Below are 21,918 nucleotides of genomic sequence, written 5' to 3' on the forward strand. Positions count from 1 at the left end.
TATCCACCAAAAGATGAGTATCTAAAATACATAAAGAGCTCTCGGGCTTCCCTAGTGGCTCACTGGTAACGAATCTGCCTGCCAACGCAGGAGACATGGATTTGATCCCTGATCCTGGAAGATCCCACATGCCGTGGAGCAACTAGGCCCGTGCACCTCAACCACTTAGCTTGTGCTCCAGAGCCCAGAAAGCCACAACTACTGAGCCCACCTGCCCTAGAGCCGTGCCCTGCAACAAGAGAAGCCACTGCCGTGAGAAGCCCGCACACCACAGCTAGAGAAAAGTCCATGCGTCAGCAAAGACCCAGGACAGCCATAAGTAAGTAAATAAATATTAAAACAAAAAAAGAACTCTTAAAACTCAGCAACAACAAAACCCACAAACAATCCAATTAGAAAATGGGCAAAAGATATGCAGAGACATTTTACTGAAGAGGAGATACAGATGGCAAATAAGAACATGGAAAGAGGGAAATGCAAATTAAAACCATAGTAAGATATCACCTCACACTTAACAAAATAAGTAAAATGAAAAATAATGACAACACCAAATGTTGGCAAAGATGAAACATACATCATTAGTGAGAATGTAAAATGTTATAGCCACTCTGGAAAACAATTTGGCAGTTACTTTAAAAACTAAAAATGCAACTGCCATGCGACCCCAGCAATTGTGGTCCTGGGCATTCATCCCAGAGAAATGAAAATTTATGTTCACACAAATATCTCTACAAGAACATTTACAGCAGCTTTATTCATAATAGCCCCAAACTGGAAATAACCCAAATGTCTTTCACTAGATAAATGGCTAAACAAACCATGGACTACCCACATTAGGGAATACCATTCAGCTGTAAAAAGGAACAAACTCTTGATACGTTCAACAACCTGTATGAATCTCCAGAGAACAATGTTGAGTGGGAAAAAAAGCCAAACCCCAAAGTCCACATACTGAAAGTTGTAGTCGCTCTGGACTGTAGCCCGCCAGGCTCCTCCATCCATGGGATTCTCCAGGCAAGAATAATGGAGTGGGTTGCCATTTCCTTCTCCAGGGGATCTTCCCAACCCAGGGATCGAACCCAGGTCTCCTGCATTGCAGGCAAACTCTTTACCTTCTGAGCCATCAGGGAAACTAAAATCCACCTATTAAATGATTCCATTTATACGGCATTCTTAAAATCACAAAATCATAGAAATGAAGAACAGATTAGTGGTTGCTGGAGATTAAGACGGGGGTGGCGGTAAGGAGAAAGTAGATGTGGTTATAAAAGTGTAACAAGAGAAATCTTTGTGGTGGTGGAAATGGCTATTTCCTCACTGTAGCTATGGCAATATTCTGACTGTGACATCGTACAAGACGGTTGCAAAACGTTACCATCAAGAGAAACAGGGTACATAGTGCATGGGATCTCTCTATATGTTTACTTACAACTGCGTATGAATCTATAATTATCTCAAAATAAAAAGTTTATTTTTTACAAAGGTAAATTATAACATATAAAGGAAAAAACAAAGGTGATTGTTAAGTATTCCTCACCTGATAGTTAATACTTACGTAGTACTTACCATGGACTAGGTACTTCAGATGACTAATTTAAGCTTTTTAAATCCTACTGTGTAGTACTATTATGATCCTGTTTTACAGATGAGGAAACTGAGGTTAAGCAACTTGCCCAAGATGACATAGTTCAGTGGTGGACCTGGACTTTGAACCCAGGCACTCTGATTCCATTTTAGCCCCTACACTGTAGTATAAAGGTCACGCCACTGTAGAGATACCGTCCAGATCCCAGACTTGCTGTTTTGGCCTCAGGGTCTCCTTCTCCCAGAACTTCCTTTCTCGGGCCTCCAGAGTGTACATCTCCATCTCTTTTTTTATGAAAGTTTCAGCAGCAATAAACCTACCAATGGATCTGTCTTTAAACTTTGAGGGAATGTAATTATCTCACATAATAAAATGATGGCTGCAAAGCTGATGGATTCAGCAGTTCTGTAACATCCATCAAGTCCACCTTCTTTCTGCTGTTCCATTCTACCATCCTTTCCTAGGAGCTTCCTCATGACCTCAAAGTGGCTGCCCAAGCTCCCGGCAGCATTTTCTCACAACAGTATCCAGAGTTAGGAGAGGGATTGTTTCTTCCCTGTTTGTCTCCTCTTGATCAACAAGGAAAACCTCTACCGGGAGCCCCAGTATAGTCACCACTCATGTCTCATTGGCCAGAAATGCCTCATGTCTCCACCTCTAAGCCCATCGTTAAGTAGAGGGAATAGGAAAATGTGGTTTGTTTAGACCAATTATGCCACTTCCTGGGGGCAGAGGCCACCACCCCTGAAGAACGAGATCTCATGGAGTACAGATGGTAGTTGAAAGATGAAAAAATTTTAAAGCAAGTTCTATTACAAAAGAAAAACAATGCTTGCTGTCTAGGGAAAATTAAATTTTCATTGCACTTTGCTAACAGGAGTGGCCCTCACCTTGGGAGTCACCCTCTTCAAGTACAAGCACCTGGGGTTGAGCATGAACTGTCAGAAACAGGACAGGCCAGCTCAGCAGTTCTCAAACATAAATGTGCCCAAGAATCACCATAGGAGACTGGTGGAAAGGCTGGAACTTGAACCTAAGTTCATGTAATTCTAACATCTGGGTTTATAGCCACTGTCTTATTGAGCTCCTATGTGCTTGCTATTGCCCTAGGAGGTCCCTTAACGCCTAGAGGCTAAGAAGTTTCCCTTAGTTAAGTGAGCCCCTGAGACCCTGGTTAATCTCTCAAGTCTGTTACCCAATGGCTGTTTGCTGCTTGAAAATCAGTATGAAAGAGAGAGGGGGAGAGAGAGAGGTGTTGGGAGAAATGAAAGATGCTTTCAATCAGAATGCCAGCAATCCTGGGAGATGGTGGACTCAGAGTCCCCAAAAACCATCTCCAAAGATTCTGCTCAGAGGTAAAAGTTTTTAAGGGGAAAAGGTTAATCATTGAGATGGGGTCAGGGGGTTAGAGTCACGGTCATCCCCACTTTGTTCAGGCTTGTGTACAAGTTTGGTAACTTGTGCTTTTTCTTTTCCTAGGCAAGGTAGTGTGTGGTCAAGAGATTTGAGAGGTGTGCTAAGACCAGGACGAGTAGAGCATGGGGCTGCCTGGTTTCAGGTTAGTGACAAGACAAGAGGGTCTCCTGCAGAGAGCTCTTTCTTGCCAAAAGCTGCTTACTTTTCTTGAAGGCCAAAGTTGTGGCTGCCCAGTTCTCCAGCCCTTCAGACAGAGAGAGGTCTGCTCTCCTTTGAAAGTCTTATCCGGGATCCTCCACAAAGTGGTGGCCCCACAGTGTGCTTCCTTTCTGCCCTCAGCCCATCAAGAGTCCTTCTTTTCAATGAAGAAAGCGAGTGTGTGTGATAAACAGATTCTCTCCTGACTTCTCAGTTTTTTCATAAGTAATGTCCTAACCAAGAAATGCCTGCTGCTGCTGCTAAGTCGCTTCAGTTGTGTGCGACTCTGTGTGACCCTATGGACAGCAGCCCACCAGGCTCCTCTGTCCACGGGATTCTCTAGGCCTACAGTCCTTCAAAGTTTTGACATCCTATGGCCCTAGAAGCACAGGGAAGTCTGAGGCATGTGTGAGTGAAAAGCAGGAAGAGGAGGCTACAGTTATCCCTGCTGAAAATTGCCTTTCCCTGGGGAGAAACGGCGGGAAATGATCGTGGCCTCTGGATCTCATCAGACACCAAGCATCCCTTAGAATACTTATTGGAATCTACAAAGTTAATGAGCGATTGCCAAAGCTGCCTTCCTGCTAATGCTGCCGCACTGTATTTCCGCTAATGAGCACTGATTGGCACCACATTCAAATGCAAATCTAGGTCTTCGTTTCTTGCAAATAACTTTTTTTCATTTGTTTCTTACAAATAACAAGGGGGGACTGAGAATTTCAGCTTGATTGCAAATCTAATACGGAGTTTGGAGATATTTTATTCTTCCAATCCTTACCCCAAACCTGCCTGCTCACCCCATTCTCCCGGAGTCATCAAAAAAAAAAAAAAAGTCCTTTTGGAGTAGACCTTAAATTTAAAAAGAGATAGTGGGCTCAAATATGCATAGAAGCTGGAACTGATCTGGGGTGGAAAAAAGAGTACATGTGGATGGACACCTGGGTGGATCAGAGTCACACCCTCGTGGTAGTTTGAGTCACTTTTATGGGGCATTTCTTCTGGGTTTCCTTTGGCCAATCATCTCTCTTTTCCTGGATCTGAGTTTGTATTCGGTTTATTTCAAGGTCCTCCCCTGTGTGTGCACACATTTTTAGCCAAGATGGTATCCAGCAAAGAAGTTTATGGATGGTTTGACATCACTAACTACGAGATGATGATCGCCAAAGAGCTTTTCTGGGCATGTGTAGTTGGTAAGGTCTCCTTGACTTTGAGAATAAGGTATAAGTGGTCTTTTATCTCTTACGTGGGCAGGGCTCAGCTCCTCTCTCCTGCTGTTACGGAGTATATGTCCACAAGGGAGAAACTCCAGCTGCTCAGCCTGGGACCCATCTATCTCCTGCCTGAGTACAGGTTCTGACAATCTAACAAGAGGCTGTCTGCACTAGCAGTACTATGAAAAGATGTCCTGCTTCTCCCACCTCTCTTGAATCTTAAGATATTACCATCTTGTAGCTTCCAGGTCTAAGAGTCTTTCATCTTAGTCTTGATCAGTTCAGTTCAGTTCAGTCGCTCAGTAGTGTCCGACTCTGTGACCCCATGAACCGCAGCACGCCAGGCCTCCCTGTTCATCACCAATTCCCGGAGTCTACCCAAACCCATGTCCATTGAGTCAGTGATGCCATCCAACCATCTCATCCTCTCTCATCCCCTTCTCCTCCTGCCCTCAATCTTTCCCAGCATCAGGGTCTTTTCTAATGAGTCAGTTCTTTGCATCAGGTGGCCAAAGTACTGGAGTTTCAGCTTCAACATCAGTCCTTCCAATGAACACCCAGGACTGATCTCCTTTAGGATGGACTGGTTGGATCTCCTTGCAGTCCAAGGGACTCTCAGGAGTCTTCTCCAGCACCACATTTCAAAAGCACTCTTGATATCCATTGTTAAAAAATAAAATTCAACTCAACAAATCACGAATCAAGCAATATTCAATCTAGCGGATAGAAAGGAGCTCCAAAGAACAGACAAGGCAAGAGATTTTGCGGGCAGAAGGGAGCAGGAACAAGGAAGCTGCACTAGGTAGAAAGTGGATCAAGCTTATTATCCTCAGAGCCGATGTCAGGGGTCTGTCGGGCCGCCTAATTAATGCTGATCAGGCAATTTCTGACTGACTGGGGTAAGATTCCATTTCTGGGAGAGTCGAATCTGTAATTAGGTCTTGGTTTGATTGATATGGGGCTTGGTATTGGAGAAGGAAGTGGCAATCCACTCCAACGTTCTTGCCTGGAGAATCCCATGGACAGAGGAACCTAGTGGGCTGCAGTCCATAGGGTCGCACAAGTGACTTCATTTGGGGACTCTCGTCTTTAACACTGTCGGGGGTGTGTGTTCCTTTCCCTTGGTTCCGTATCATCACAACGAAGCTTTGAAATGATGCAACAGTGTTACAGCTCGGTTACAGCCTGCCAGGGTTCAGCCCCGGCTGATCCAGGGTATTCGAAGGAGAGACGGCGTAGGCGACCTATTTATTTAAATATTTATCAAAGATATAAAGAGTAATAGGATGAGGATAGCTCAGTGAGGAAATTCAGTGGAGAAAAGCGGCTGAAACAAGGATAACTCAGGAGGAAAATTCAGTGAAGAAAAGAGGCTGAATAAAATTCCAAAGCAGGGAATTTACGTCACCTACAAAGGCCGAAGGCGTCCTCCCGTTCTCCCGAAGGAGAGGAGACACTAAGGCCTCCCCGGTCAGATCTTAGAAGCCCAGGCAAAATTAGTAGGCTTGACGAGCTTCCCCGCCTCAGAGGAAAAATTCAGCCAGAAGGTGAAAGAAAGAACCACATGGGGAGACCAAATTTCAGTGGACAAAAAAGGGGCGTACTTTATTTTCCAAAGTAGTTCTATACCTTAAGTTGTGCATAGAGGATAATGGGGGAAGGGGTGGAGTCATGCAAGGACAGCAGTTCCTGGTCCTAATTGAAGCCAGGCTTTCAAATTTATCATATGCAAAAGTTCAGGTGATTTACATCATCTTCTGGCCAGGAAGCCTGTTAACATTTTAAGAAACTTATTTTTCTCTAAAGGTGACTATTCTAAAGTCAGGCGCCAGCCTCCAAAAAGCATTGGATAAAGTTGCATTCCTATACTGCAAAGGTGAGGTGGGCTCAATCAAGAAAAGAATTAACTCAAGGGTCCAAGGTTACAAACATTGAGGCTACTACTTACATTTCTATACACCCATTGTATTAATCAATACACTGCCAAGGACACAGTAGGTAAGGAGTATGGAGACTTAGCAGCAAACACTGGCCCAATAAGTGAAAAACCCTTCACCAGTACAATTTCTAATCAATCTTTTAACTACTCAAAGGAATCTGTGTTTAGACAGTTTAGAACATCTCCTGCCTCTCACAGTTGGGAGGCTCTGAACAATCACATGTGGCCGGAAAAACCTATTCAGGCAGGCTAGAGGATTTCCAAAGGAGTTTGTAGGTTGAAACACTGTCACACCCAGGAATTATTAACTGGAGCTGTAAGCTAACTCTTTTTTCAGAGAGAGATAGCCCCCCGTAAAGTCAGAGGTGTAGGTGAAAGCACGAAGCAGAAAGTAGGCAGACTCTGGTTTTGGGGGTAGATGCTCGAGAATTTCCAGGGGGACTCCTGAGGCTGGATCCCGCCTTTGCATATGCCAAGCCTCCTTCCTCATGACCTTTGCCACGGGTGGAGTTCCTCACGCTGGCTCCCGACAGTGATAGAATTCCAGTTGAGCTATTCCAGATCCTGAAAGATGATGCTGTGGAAAGTGCTGCACTCAATATGCAATATGCACTCAATATGCAATATGCACTCAATATGCAATATGCCAGCTCCCGGCAACAGCCCAAGAGTTTATTAAGCAGACAGAAGATCGTACACCCCGAGAAGTGAGGGCAGGCCACCCCAAAGGAGTGGCCTCAACCTGTCTTGGCTTCCCTTTTTTAATACTTTTTGTCTCCTCCCCATTGGAACCTGATTGGTTCATGAATACATAAAATAAGGCTCATATATGTAAGGCGAGCACAGAGAAAAAGAGAGCGAGCTGGGCAGTCAGGCAAGAAAAGGGAAATTTATTAGAGGGAAAACAGAGGGTGACTGGCCCTTAAGGAGAACCAGCATCCTCCCTTTCTGACGGATTCCTTCTTAGAGCCTGGCAGTTGCCTTTGCAGCCAGCGGGGCTGCAATGAAAAACCGCACCAGTGCAAAATCCTCTGGAGGCATGGTCAAGTAGCCGGAGGTCTAGAATCTGATGGTCTCGCAGCTTTGAGAAGAAAGGCACCAGTGAGGTAATAGGATGCCATTTGGGCAATTTGGTCAGTCTCAAGGATCACTGTGATTTATTCTTTGTTTGCGAGGTCGGCAAACCCATCTTATCAGTGAGACCCCATGTGGGCCCCATCAATATCTGCCATTGATCAGGAAGGGGGCACTTTTTTCCCACCAGAAGTTCCCACTCCAGTCCTTGGACTTTTCCTTTGTTCTCCTTTTCATCCGCTTTCTAACCGCCATTTTGGACTCCCCTTTTTTCCTGCTCTGACTACCTAACAGCACCATCACGTCAACACGTTACTTTAACACACATTATTGAAAACAGCACTTTAGAGAATAACTGTTCCCCTGTCTGCACTTCTCCTGAGCAATCAGGATCTAGCTCAGACACAGCGGGTGTTTAATGGTTGCCCATTGAGCTAATACATTTATGAGTGGCGAAATGGCCCATTTCTCCAGCCATCTTTTATTCTTTCCATCTATTTCCTACATTCAATGGAATGTGATCGCCCAAAACTAATCCAAGGGAGAGAATCCAGTGCAGTAGCTGGATTCACGAGGATTTCTTCTCCAGAGCTGCAAGGATGCTAAGCCCCACTGGCTGCAAAGGCAACTGCCAGGCTCTGTGATTGAGTGGCCCTTTGGGGGAGGCTGGTTAAGTGAGTTCATCGCTCCTCTCTGAAGCTGATGCACTGGGATACGAGTGCTCAAGTCTGAGGAAGGAGGCAATATAAATAGAACTTGAGGTACCAACTTAACCACCAGATAGACCTGGATTTGAAGCTGAGCTCTTCCCAATAGGAGCTGTGTGAGCTGGGGTGAGTTCCTTAACTTCTCTAAGCATCAGTTTCCTCGTCAGTAAAATGGGGGTGATAAGAGTCTATAGTGAATTGATTGCCGTACCTTGAGGAGGTTTCTTCCATAATCTAATTTTAACTGTGTGACTTGCTTTGACCAATGGGACAGCAGCAAATGCAATGCAAGCAGAAGCTGGAGATGTGCTTGCACATTAGGGCTTACTCTCTCTTGCTGTTAAGAACCTTTCCGCCATTATGTGAACAAGTGTGGGCTGATTGATGAGAGGCATGTGACTGTCATCCAAGCTGACATCAGGCCAGCTCCCAGACATGTGAGTGAGGCTTTCCTAGACCATCCAGCTCCAGCCAAGCCAGCCCAAGTCAGAATAAACCCCCAACAAACCCACAGTAATGTGAGAAATGTTTGTTATCTTAAGACATTACCTTTGAGGGAGGAGGGATTGTCACACAGCAAAAGCTGACCAATACACATTTCCTCACCAGAGTGATGCTTGAGATGTAAATACACATGCATAAAAAGTACTTCAACCAGTGCCTGACACGTAAGCATTTAATCAGTTTGGATCACATAATTGGATCTATGAAACCAGGATACTGGGAGCTTCTGGAAGATGATCTTCATTGAAACAGAGAGAGGCAAGAAAAGAAAGTCTGCTTCATTTACACAATGCATGGGGCCAGACCTGTTTCTCTCACACAAGGCGGCTCTTCCAGACCCTGCAAAATCACCACCAGTCGTTGCTGATCTGCACAGATGTGAGTGTTTCATTCTAGTATCATCTTGATGATCTGTATCAGCTGAAGGATTAGTCAGCGGGAAGGGGGCAGGCCCTTCTACTCCAGTGCCACCAACAAAAACCCATCGGAGACCCAGCGAGTAACACACTCACCCACCAAGGTGCTCTGACAAGAGCCCCTTCCCCACTAGTCAACAAGGTGTGACATAACGAGGCTACAGTGGATTCACTATACGGACATTTACACTTAAACCCAAATTACAATTCCTCTCAGCCTATCACCTCACCCCATCCCTATATCCAAAGAGAAGCATCTAGAAAATTCCCTGGCAGTCCAGTGGTTAAGATTCTGTACTCTCACTGCAGAGGGTCCAGGTTCAATACCTGGTCAGGGAACTAAGATCCCACAAGTCACACAGCATGGCAGGAAAAATAAAAAGCAACTTCATCTGTACTCACACACGAGTTTTCCGCTGCAGTCTGAAAACACAGAAGTTGCCAAGTTCTTTCTCTCTGCTTCAGACTGAGATGCAAGAAGCCACATCAAGGAACCACTAGCGGACAGTGTCCCGTGTGAGAATGCGCTGGCGTTGGAGTGCCACCTCCCAAAGCTCACGATGCAGAGAGGTCTCGGGGCCCCACAGAGAGTGGATTCTGCACACGAGCGGCCCTTCCCGTCACTGCATCACGGCAACTGCTCTCAGAGAAAACAGTCCTACAGACAGCATCTTTGTAAGAGCCAAGCATTGGAAACAACCCTGCTGTCCTTCAGCAGTAGAATGAGCTTCTTTTTAAAAAGTGTGGTTAATTTACACAGTGGATGGGAGGCCAAAGAACAGTGAGATTGCATTCCACACAACAGCACGCATGCAGTTCGCAAACATAAAGTTAAGTGAAAGAAAATACCCACAAAAAAAGTATTTTCAATAAATCTACATAAAGCTCAAAAACAAGCAAAATGAAATGACATGATTCAGACATTCATTCTAAGGTGATAAAATTGCAAAGAAAAGCAAAGGGGTGATTACCAAAAACTCAGGAACATGGTTTCCTTTTGGAAGGCGGGAAGGAAAAGGTTTATAAAGTAAAGAAGTATGTGGGGGCTGGTTCTTAGAGGGCTGATTGTTCGAGTTCTTGATCTCGGTGGTGGTTATTTATACAAGTGTTTGCATGCATGGATGCTCAGTTGCTAGTCATGTCTGACTCTTTGCGACCCTATGAACTGTAGCCTTCCAGGCTCCTCTGTCCATGGGATTTTCCTGGCAAAAATACTGGAATGGGTAGACATTTCCTTCTCCAGAGGATCTTCCCAGGCCTGAGCTCAAACCTGCATCTCCTGCATTGCAGGCAAATTCTTTGCCATTGAGCCAACAGGGAAGCCCCATATGAGTGTTTGCTTTATAGCAATTCTTCTTGCTGTCCACTTACATTTTATGATTTTTTTTTCTTTTTTGCTGCATTGGGTCTTTGTTTGTTGTGGCAGGCAGACTCAGTAGTTGTGGTACCTTCGTTGCTCCACAGCACAAGGAATCTTAGTTTGTGAACCAGGGATCAAACTCGTGTACCCCGAATTGGAAAGCAGATTCTTCACCACTGGGCCACCAGGGAAACCATGAATTTTTTCTTTCTGTGTGTTATATACGCCACCCACCTCCTAAGAAAAGATTTTTGAAAACAGTTCTATAGCATATGTTCTTCACACTTCTAATGATGGGGGCACAAACCCATTCTGTGGAGTCCAGCAGATACAGATGCCATGACATCCTCTCATCACCCCTGTTATTCCTGCCTCCCCTCATGGCCTCAGACCCAAATTGTCATACTTCCTTCCTAAGCTGTCATATAACAACTCCCATGACCACTGTGGATGCAAAGGGATATTGGTAATGGTGGTGCTGGGAGTGAAAGCTGTTTACTTCTACGATAAGGTCTGAGTTCCTCTTCGGCCAACCAAAATACCAGGAGTAGTAGCAGCAGGGTAGTCAAATAAGACCCTTATAGAGCCTTTCCGGGACAGACTCCCTTCCCCACACCTTTGCTTTAAGCTCCTCTCTGAAATTCCTAGAAAACAGTATGTGATGCACAATTTCTGAGCTTTTTACAGAAGCTAAAACTCCCTCCAAATGGAAGAAATTTACCTGATGACCATGAGCACAGCCCTGAGACCCACTGGCACCTAAAGACTGGTAATGTTAGCCCCTGTGACACTTCCCTGTTACCTCACCATCAACCAATCTGAGAATTGTCCATGAGCCAATCATTTTCCCTGGGACACCTCTCCTTCACCTGGCCTTTAAAACTGCCTTGCTGAACCCCACTGGCAACTCGGCTCAGGCTTTCTGAGCACTAGCTGTGCCGGACTCCTTGTATGGTGCCCTGCAATAAGCACTGCACTTTCCTTCACCACAGCCCGGTGTCCGTAGGTTGGCTTTACTGCCAGTAGATGAGCAGATTCACGCTTCACTCAGTAACAGCAGCAGCAGCAGTAACAGTAACAATCTTCCACGTGGATATGGACCTTGGTTGGAACAAGGCTAGAGCTCACTTGTACATCCCAAGTTGGACATTCAGCCACACTTGGTCTCCACTCAACTTTATTATTTTTTTTTTAATTTTATTTTATTAGTTTTGCCAAATATCAAAATGAACCCACCACAGGCATACATGTGTTCCCCATCCTGAACCCTCCTCCCTCCTCCCTCCCCACACCATCCCTCTGGGTCGTCCCAGTGCACCAGCCCCAAGCATCCAGTATCGCGCACCGAACCTGGACTGGCAACTCGTTTCTTACATGATATTCTACATGGAGAGGGAAGATTTGGGAGAGTGACATTGAAACTTTATTTCTTTTAATATTTATTTTTATTTCTTTGGTTGTGTTGGGTCTTAGGTGCAGCACGCAGGATCTTCCATCCTTGTCGAGGCATGAGGAATCTTTGGTTGTGGCAAGTGAACTCTCAGTTCTAGTTCAGTTCAGTCTAGTTCCCCAATCAGGGGTCAAACCTCTGCATTGGGAGCATGAAGTCTTAGCCACTGGACCACCAAAAAATCCCTCCCCGCACTCAGCTTTAGCTCAGCACATGTTTCAACAGTGGGTATGTGGTTGCACGTCTGAAAAAGAGGGTTCATGTTCTGTGGCCAGTCAACTGAGAGAGAGGAGAATAGAGCCCAGAAGAACACTGACCTTTAGAGGAGGGCAGATGAGAGAAGACCTCAGAGGAAGTGAGGAGGAGCAGCCAGAGTACTGTGGCCAGGAAGCCCAGGAGGAGCCAACTTTTAAAACATGTTGTTGTGGTCAAATGCTGCACGTCATAGAAAATACATGGAATCAGCCCAGTCTCCAGGGCTGTGATTCCCTTTGCTCTCAGGTGGCCTCAGCCTGCAGTGGCTTTGAGCAGGATTTCAATTCCCTGGCCAGGGAGTGAAGTCCAGAGATTGAGGTCAGGCCGTGGCAGTGAGAGCATTGAATCCTAGCCACTAGACCATGAGAGCCGGTGGCCAGTGACAAGGCCCTGGCCTGCAGTTGTGTAGAAATGCATTTCCACAAACAGATGGAAAGTAGTGAAACAAGTAAATTGTTTATTAGGAGGAAAAAGAGTACATGTGAATAGACTCACAGGGCTGGCTCAGAGAGAGAGCCGTGCCCTCGTGGTACTTTGAATCACTTATTTGGGTCATTTCTCCAGTGTTTCCTCTTGGCCAGTCATCTTTCTTTGCTTGGCTCTGAGTCCGTATTTGCTTTAACTCACAGTCCTCCCTGTGTGTGAACGTCTCTTAAGCCAAGATGGATTCTACTAAAGAGGCCTATGGGTAGGTTGACATCACCTACTATAGGGTGGTGCCCCCTTTTGACTCTCAAAGATCCTTTCTGTGCACGTGTAGCCAGAAAGGTCTCCTTGATCTCAAGAATGAGAAGTATGTAGTCTCTGTATCTCTTAACTGAATGAGAGGGCTCAGTTCCTCTCTGCCCCTGCCATTACTGTTATCATAAAGTGTCCACCAGAGACAAAGTCCTGGAGGAGGAAATGGTAACCCACTCCAGTATCTTTGCCTGGAGAGTCCTATGGACAGAGGAGCCTGGCAGGTCACAAAGAGTCGGACACAACTGAAGTAACTTAGCACCAGAGACAAAAGTCCAGCTATTTACTATCTTTCTGTTGTTATTTCTATCTGGAAGTGTAAACAGGAGGCTGGCTGTAAATGTCTAACCTGGAGCTTATCTATCTCTGGCCTCAAATCCCCCCAAAAAGACCTGAGCCCCAAGAAATCTTTATTGGGAGGATAAAAGTTGAAGGTCTATCTTCTGTAGCTTCTTCAGGCTAGCATGGGGCTCGTAGACCCTACCTAGCCAGAGTCACAGAGTTCTTGTCCTGTCTCATTAAGTGGCCCAGGCTGACTTCTATTGTTATTCCAGCAGAATCTGTCCTGAGGAATGGCTGGAATCTCTGCAGTACCATCATCTCATCTGGGAAAACATTGTGTCCTTAAAAAGAACAAACTAGACACGTAGATTAAGTAGACAGGATCCAAAGACCAGTAAAAGAATTATCATAACCAGGGGTCCAAGTAGGAGTAAGAACTACGTTACATTTGGTAGCAATTCTGATCTTGGTTCAGATAGAGTCAGCTCTGGGGTTATTCTGTCCAGAGGAATGGAACCATGTGGAGTGATATACAGTAGCTGTCTACTTCTATTATCCCACTGTGATTGGTGTCAGGGTAGCAGATCCAGTTAGAAGTAGTTGGGTGAGTGACCACCTGAATGTTAATAACAAAATAGATCTCATTTCTTTTCAGGAGAATAAGCATGAGAGCCAGTCTGGACTTGACACTTTGAGGAGACTTGTAGCTGGTTGCCTAGTTTTATCTAAGTCAATTTTAACCTCTAACGTGGTATTAACACATAAGTAACAGGAGCTATTGGTCACTACACATGTCTTTTCTCTTTTTGTAATATATGATCTAAAGCAATTTTATCATGTAAAAAGTGTCATAGTTACAAGAGGACACTTGAAAATGTAAGGTTACAGCTACTGGCTACCAGCTAGTGTTGTCTCAAGAATGGCTAGGGACATCAAGTCTGACAGAGCTCATAAAACAAGTTCTCAAGAAGCACAAGAACTTGTCTGAAACACACCCATAGTGTCACCTAGTATTATCTTGGATGTCTGAACCACAGCACTTTTAATTGGAATTTTCTCCTTAATAGCTAAAGCAGGTGTCATCATTAATGATTTTTGTGTTTCTCTAGATATGAAAAGATGCAAGAATTTTGGCTCATACAATCTTCTCCTGAAAGCATCTAACTAGCTGAAGGCCTGTTCTTCTAGTTTTTCTCAGAGCACAGAGCACTTCATTCCTGATCTCCACCCTGAACCCCTTCCAAGATGCTGCAGGTCTGCAGTTGCAGTGGCTCATGCTTTAATCCTTGTAGAGGCAGATGGTAAGTGCTGGTGACAAGTGCTAACTTGTAGGTGACAAGGCCTGCTCATTGTCATAAATTTGACCATGTATTTGGAAGCATTTCATGATCATTTCATTCCATGTTAAGGATGCTCATTTCCAGGTGTGGTGAAGATTTTGCTGATAGGCTATTCAATGTGCTCTTACAGGACTAGGCCTTATTAAAAGCAGCCAAAATTCCCTGGGATGGGCATCCCTGGAGGTCTAGTGATTAAGAATTAACTTGCCAATGCAGGGGATACAGGTTTTATCCCTGGTCTGGGAAGATCTCACATGCCATGGAGCAACTAAGCCTGTATGCCACAACTACTGACCCAGTGATCTACAGCCTGGGTGCCACAGCTACTGAGCCCATGCACCGGAACTACTGAAGCCTGCATGTCTAGAGCCCATGCTCCACAGCAGGAGAAGCCGCGGCAATGAGAAGCCTGAGCACTGCAAAGAAGAGTAGCCCCCACTCACCACAACTCGAGAAAGACTGTGAGCACCAATGAAAACCGAGCACCAAATGAATAAATAAACAGATAATTTTTTTAAGAAAGTCTCTGGACCACCTTTCTTACTAGTCTCTATGGCCCAAGAAAATATTCACTCTGTTGCTTCTTCTCATATCTAGACTTTCACTATTACAGTCATTGATCTCATATGGAGCTACGGGTCATCACTTTATCAGAGGCTCAGTCACACATTTGGTAACATAAGAAACAAGAATTTTACAAAACAGGAAATATAGATAATAATATAGTTAGCAGTATTAGTAAGAATTCAAGTCAAGAACTTCTGTTAGGTGCAGCCCAATATATCCCAGGTCATCTGACTTAGTTCATTCTGTACCAATTCTTATTTTTCAGGGAAATTATATATTGGCATATATATGTGCTGATGTTGATGCTGGGAAATATATATAAATATATATTTTTATATAAATAAATATATAGGCATATATATCTGCTGATGCTGGGAAAGATTGAAGGCAGGAGGAGAAGGGGATGACAGAGGATGAGATGGTTGGATGGCATCACTGACTTGATGGACATGACTTTGAGCAAGCTCCAGGAGTTGGTGATGGACCGGGAAGCCTGGCATGCTGCAGTCCATGGGGTCACAGAGTCGGACACAACTTAGTGACTGAACTTAACTGATATATTGGTATTGTCCATGAGGTATCTGACTTAATTTCCTGATGTTACTAAGCTGGTTATCCCTAGTACAGTTTAACTGTTCACAGCATATAAGAACCTTTAAACTTAAATTACTATAGCCTGGTGTTAACCACATTAATCCATCCCATGCTTGTGGGAGGATTTATTCTTTGGCTGAAATTTTGCTTGTTGCTCTGATCAAGCTTGAGTGATAGAGGAAAATTCATATTTACGGCCAGGATCAGAGCAGGCATTATTAATTGGCCAGGAAATGGGATACCATCTAGTAATATCAATAGTGTTCTGAATAGGACTATAATTTTTTTCTTCTAGAATAAATTTCCTGAACACAGCAATGGAGCCAAACAATTAGAGCCTTGGAGTGGAGAAATCTACCAAGGTAACCCAAAAGTACTAATTAAGCACAGGTAATTAGCCACAAACCCAACAATTAGATTGATTTTTAAAACTAGCATAGGATCATGCCTATGATGTAGAAAATTTGATTCATTTGCAAAGGTCCAAGAAGTCACTAAACATTATAAATGATCATATGAGTCAGGCCGAGAATCTGGGGCAAGCTGCCTGCTTCTGATGTCGTCGTCTTCTCATCCTGGTGTGCGTGGAGTTACTCTTATGTTTGAAAATTATTTTAAGATGATTTTGAGGTCAGTCACCCTCTCTGTGGCCAGTCCAGTGCAGGATTCCTTTGTGACTGGAAATTAATCCAAGTCAATCCCTTCAGTTTCACTGCACGTGAGCTAGTTAAGAGTACCTGATAAGGGCCCTTCCATCTAGGTTGGAGACAGTCCTTTAAATTATATCTTTTCCAATATGCATAATCCCCTGGTTGCAGATCATCGGGCATCTGATCTTCATCCAAAGAGATTACTGTGACAACTTCCAGAAACAAACCTAGAGTGTCCTTTTAATAATTCAATTAAACTGTACATTAATATAACATAACAGCAAGGAACTACCTGGGAAATGAGTCTTAGCAAATACAGACCTCCATTAACAAAATTGGAATTTAATATTCATTGAAACATAATTATTTTCTCTAAAATTACCCTCATTTCTACCAAATACAGTCAAATCAAGATTAATTTGCCTGAAAGACCTGTACTCTGAAAACTATAAGTCCCTGATGAAAGAAATGAAGAAGACACAAACAGATGGAAAGATATACCATGTTTGTGGATTAGAAGAATCAATATTATCAGAATGACTATACTATCCAAGGCAATCTACAGATTCAATGCAATCTCTATCAAATTACCAAGGGCATTTTCCACAGAACTAGAACAAAAAAAATCTTAAAATTTGTATGAAGACAAAAAAGACCCTGAATAGCCAAAATCATCTTAAGAAAGAAAAACGGAGCTGGAGGAATCAGGCTCCCTGACTTCAGGCTATACTACAAAGCTACAGTCATCAAAAGAGTATGGTACTGGCATAAAAATAGAAATATAGATCAATGGAACAGGATAAAGAACCCAGAAATAAACCTATGTACCTATAGTCAATTGATCTATGACAAAGGAGGCAAAACTACACAACGTTGGAAAGACAGACTTTTCAACAAATGGTGTTGGGAAAACCAGACAGCTATGTAATTTTAAAAAATTGAAATTAGATGATTCTTTTACATCATACACAAAAATAAGCCCAAAATGGGTTAAAGACCTAAATGTGAGACCAGATACTATAAACTCAGAGAGGAAAACATAGGCAGAACACTCTCTGATATAAATCTCAACAATATCTTTTTTTTACCTCAGAATAATGGAAATAAAAATAAGCAAATGGGACCTACTTAAACTCAAAAGCTTTTGCATAGCAAAGAAGACAATAAACAAAGCAAAAAGACAACCCACAGAACGGGAGAAAACAGTTGCAAATAATGTGACTGTCAAGGGTTTAGTCTCCAAAATTTATAAACAGGTCATGATGCTTAATATACCACTCTAATGGCAGAAACTTAGATTTCAAATACAAATACAAAAGAGATCATGTAAAAGAGTCCAACACTAGAATATCAACTCATGAAAATCTGGAGAGACTATTTTTATATAGATATTCCTAAAGCATAATTATTCCTATGGAGTTTACCTAAAAGCTTTTATCTTATTTACATTTAATTTACTTGTAAAAATTTTATCATACCAAGTTATTTATTTATTTACATGCTGACAAAATTGCAATAGGTATAATAAAATCTTATTTGACATCTATTAAAATAAAGGTTTTATATTTAATGTTGATGACTCTAAAGACATATCTATATTAATTAGATTAACAAGTCTAAACATTAATCAGATCAGATCAGTTGCTCAGTCGTGTCCGACTCTTGGCGACCCCATGAATCGCAGCACGCCAGGCCTCCCTGTCCATCAGCAACTCCCAGAGTTCGCTCAGACTCACATCCATCGAGTCAGTGATGCCATCCAGCCATCTCATCCTCTGTCGTCCCCTTCTCCTCCTGCCCCCAATCCCTCCCAGCATCAGACTCTTTTCCAATGAGTCAACTCTTCGCATGAGGTAGCCAAAGTACTGGAGTTTCAGCTTTAGCATCATTCCTTCCAAAGAAATCCCAGGGCTGATCTCCTTCAGAATGGACTGGTTGGATCTCCTTGCAGTCCAAGGGACTCTCAAAAGTCTTCTCCAACACCACAGTTCAAAAGCATCAATTTTTCGGCGCTCAGCTTTCTTCACAGTCCAACTCTCACATCCACACATGACCACAGGAAAAACCATAGCCTTGACTAGATGAACCTTTGTTGGCAAAGTAATGTCTCTGCTTTTGCATATGCTATCTAGGTTGGTCATAACTTTCCTTCCAAGGAGTAAGCGTCTTTTAATTTCATGGCTGCAGTCACCATCTGTAGTGATTTTGGAGCCCAGAAAAATAAAGTCTGACACTGTTTCCACTGTTTCCCCATCTATTTCCCTTGAAGTGGTGGGATCAGATGCCATGATCTTCGTTTTCTGAATGTTGAGCTTTAAGCCAACTTTTGCACTCTCCACTTTCACTTTCATCAAGAGGCTTTTGAGTTCCTCTTCACTTTTGGCCATAAGGGTGGTGTCATCTGCATATCTGAGGTTATTGATATTTCTCCCGGCAATCTTGATTCCAGCTTGTGTTTCTTCCAGTCCAGCGTTTCTCATGATGTACTCTGCATATAAATTAAATAAACAGGGTGACAATATACAGCCTTGACGAACTCCTTTTCCTATTTGGAACCAGTCTGTTGTTCTATGTCCAGTTCTAACTGTTGCTTCCTGACCTGCATACAAATTTCTCAAGAGGCAGATCAGGTGGTCTGGTATTCCCATCTCTTTCAGAATTTTCCACAGTTTATTGTGATCCACACAGTCAAAGGCTTTGGCATAGTCAATAAAGCAGAAATAGATGTTTTTCTGGAACTCTCTTGCTTTTTCTATGATCCAGCGGATGTTGGCAATTTGATCTCTGGTTCCTCTGCCTTTTCTAAAATCAGCTTGAACATCAGGAAGTTCATGGTTCACATATTGCTGAAGCCTGGCTTGGAGAATTTTGAGCATTACTTTACTAGCGTGTGAGATGAGTGCAATTGTGTGGTAGTTTGAGCATTCTTTGGCATTGCCTTTCTTTGGGATTGGAATGAAAACTGACCTTTTCCAGTCCTGTGGCCACTGCTGAGTTTTCCAAATTTGCTGGCATACTGAGTGCAGCACTTGCACAGCATCATCTTTCAGGATTTGGAATAGCTCAACTGGAATTCCATCACCTCCACTAGCTTTGTTTGTAGTGATGCTTTCTAAGGCCCACTTGACTTCACATTCCAGGATTTCTGGCTCTAGGTCAGTGATCACACCATCATGATTATCTGGGTCATGAAGATCTTTTTTGTACAGTTCTTCTGTGTATTCTTGCCATCTCTTCTTAATATCATCTGCTTCTGTTAGGTCCATACCATTTCTGTCCTTTATCGAGCTCATCTTTGCATGAAATGTTCCTTTGGTATCTCTGATTTTCTTGAAGAGATCTCTAGTCTTTCCCATTCTATTGTTTTCCTCTATTTCTTTGCATTGATCGCTGAAGAATGCTTTCTTATCTCTTCTTGCTATTCTTTGGAACTCTGCATTCAGATGCTTATATCTTTCCTTTTCTCCTTTGCTTTTCGCTTCTCTTCTTTTCACAGCTATTTGTAAGGCCTCCCCAGACAGCCATTGTGCTTTTTTGCATTTCTTTTCCATGGGGATGGTCTTGATCCCTGTCTCCTGTTCAGTGTCACGAACCTCATTCCATAGTTCATCAGGCACTCTATCTATCAGATCTAGGCCCTTAAATCTATTTCTTACTTCCACTGTATAATCATAAGGGATTTGATTTAGGTCATACCTGAATGGTCTAGTGGTTTTCCCTACTTTCTTCAATTTAAGTCTGAATTTGGCAATAAGGAGTTCATGGTCTGAGCCACAGTCAGCTCCTGGTCTTGTTTTTGCTGACTGTATAGAGCTCCTCCATCTTTGGCTGCAAAGAATATAATCAGTCTGATTTCGGTGTTGACCATCTGGTGATGTCCATGTATAGAGTCTTCTCTTGTGTTGTTGGAAGAGGGTGTTTGTTATGACCAGTGCATTTTCTTGGCAAAACTCTATTAGTCTTTGCCCTGCTTCATTCCATATTCCAAGGCCAAATTTGCCTGTTACTTCAGGTGTTTCTTGACTTCCTGCTTTCCAAGGAGCCGTGGCTGCGTGGGCGCAGGAGGGCCTAGAGGAGCTATCCCACATTGAAGGCCAGGAAGGGCGGCGGTGAGCAGATACCCCTCATCCAAGGTAAGGAGCAATGGCTGCGCTTTGCTGGAGCAGCCATGAAGAGATACCCCACGCCCAAGGTAAGAGAAAACCAAGTAAGACAGTAGGTGTTGCAAGAGGGCATCAGAGGGCAGACACAGTGAAACCATACTCACAGAAAACTAGTCAATCTAATCACACTAGGACCACAGCCTTGTCTAACTCAATGAAACTAAGCCATGCCTGTGGGGCAACCCAAGACGGGCGGGTCATGGTGGAGAGATTTGACAGAATGTGGTCCACTGGAGAAGGGAATGGCAAACCACTTCAGTATTCTTGCCTTGAGAACCCCATGAACAGTGTGAAAAGGCAAACTGATAGGATACTGAAAGAGAAACTCCCCAGGTCAGTAGGTGCCCAATATGCTACTGCAGATCAGTGGAGAAATAACTCCAGAAAGAATGAAGGCATGGAGCCAAAGCAAAAACAATACCCAGCTGTGGATGTGACTGGTGATAGAAGCAAGGTCCGATGCTGTAAAGAGCAGTATTGCATAGGAACCCGGAATGTCAGGTCCATGAATCAAGGCAAATTGGAGTGGTCAAACTAGAGACGGCAAGAGTAAATGTCAACATTCTAGGAATCAGCAAACTGAAATGGACTGGAATGGGTGAATTTAACTCAGATGACCATTATATCTACTACTGCGGGCAGGAATCCCTCAGAAGAAATGGAGTGGCCATCATGGTCAACAAAAGAGTCAGAAATGCAGTACTTGGATGCAATCTCAAAAATGACAGAATGATCTCTGTTCGTTTCCAAGGCAAACCATTCAGTATCACAGTAATCCAAGTCTATGCCCCAACCAGTAATGCTGAAGAAGCTGAAGTTGAACGGTTCTATGAAGACCTACAAGACCTTTTAGAACTAAACATTAATACCAGATATTAATTTAATACTGAATATTTTCCAGTTCATGCAAACCTGCAATTAATTCCAGTCATTTACCTTCTGTATTTTCCAGAATTTACATAAACATTTAATATCCTTTAAGCCAATTAAGTAGAGTTCATTGACAAATTAATTCTAATAATACCATCTAAAGGTAAAGACAAAGGTGATGCATACAAACATGTAGACAGACATGAGCGATCGCATAGCTTCCTTTTCTAAACATAGTCATAAATCAGATATCACAATATAAAGCTCACTAGTTGTAAATAACAGTTGGAATAAGTTTAATTTTAAAAGGCTTCTTCCTCATCTTTTGGTCTCAAGGCACAGAGTGAGAAATGCAAGTTCTCCCAGAAGTACTTGTTCCCTCAAGGTCAGAATTCTGGGGGGAAAAAAAGTATTTTAACAAGTTAGCTTTCTCTAATTGCACATGCAAAAAAAGAGCAGGTTTTGCAATTTCAAAACAAAATTTTCTCTAGAGTCTAAAGAGTACTGTAGCCACACAATGTAAAAAAAAAAAAAAAAAAAACTTTCTTTTTCTGTAGTCATAGATTCATAGCTAAAATTTAGACCAGATAGTGATCAAA

At 43.1% G+C, this 21,918-nt stretch overlaps 1 non-coding gene across 1 annotated transcript; it reads left to right on the forward strand.

Annotated features, from left to right (window-relative positions):
- The first annotated feature begins 9,316 nt into the window (after positions 1-9,316).
- On the forward strand, positions 9,317-9,389 carry TRNAE-CUC (transfer RNA glutamic acid (anticodon CUC)). Its single transcript has one exon. It is a non-coding gene; the product is annotated as a tRNA-Glu (tRNA).
- The last annotated feature ends 12,529 nt before the right edge of the window (positions 9,390-21,918 follow it).

Source organism: Bos grunniens, chromosome 25 (assembly GCF_055505025.1).
Source record: "Bos grunniens cultivar Pamir isolate PY7600 chromosome 25, Bosgru_T2T1.0, whole genome shotgun sequence".
Taxonomy (NCBI): Eukaryota; Metazoa; Chordata; class Mammalia; order Artiodactyla; family Bovidae; genus Bos; species Bos grunniens.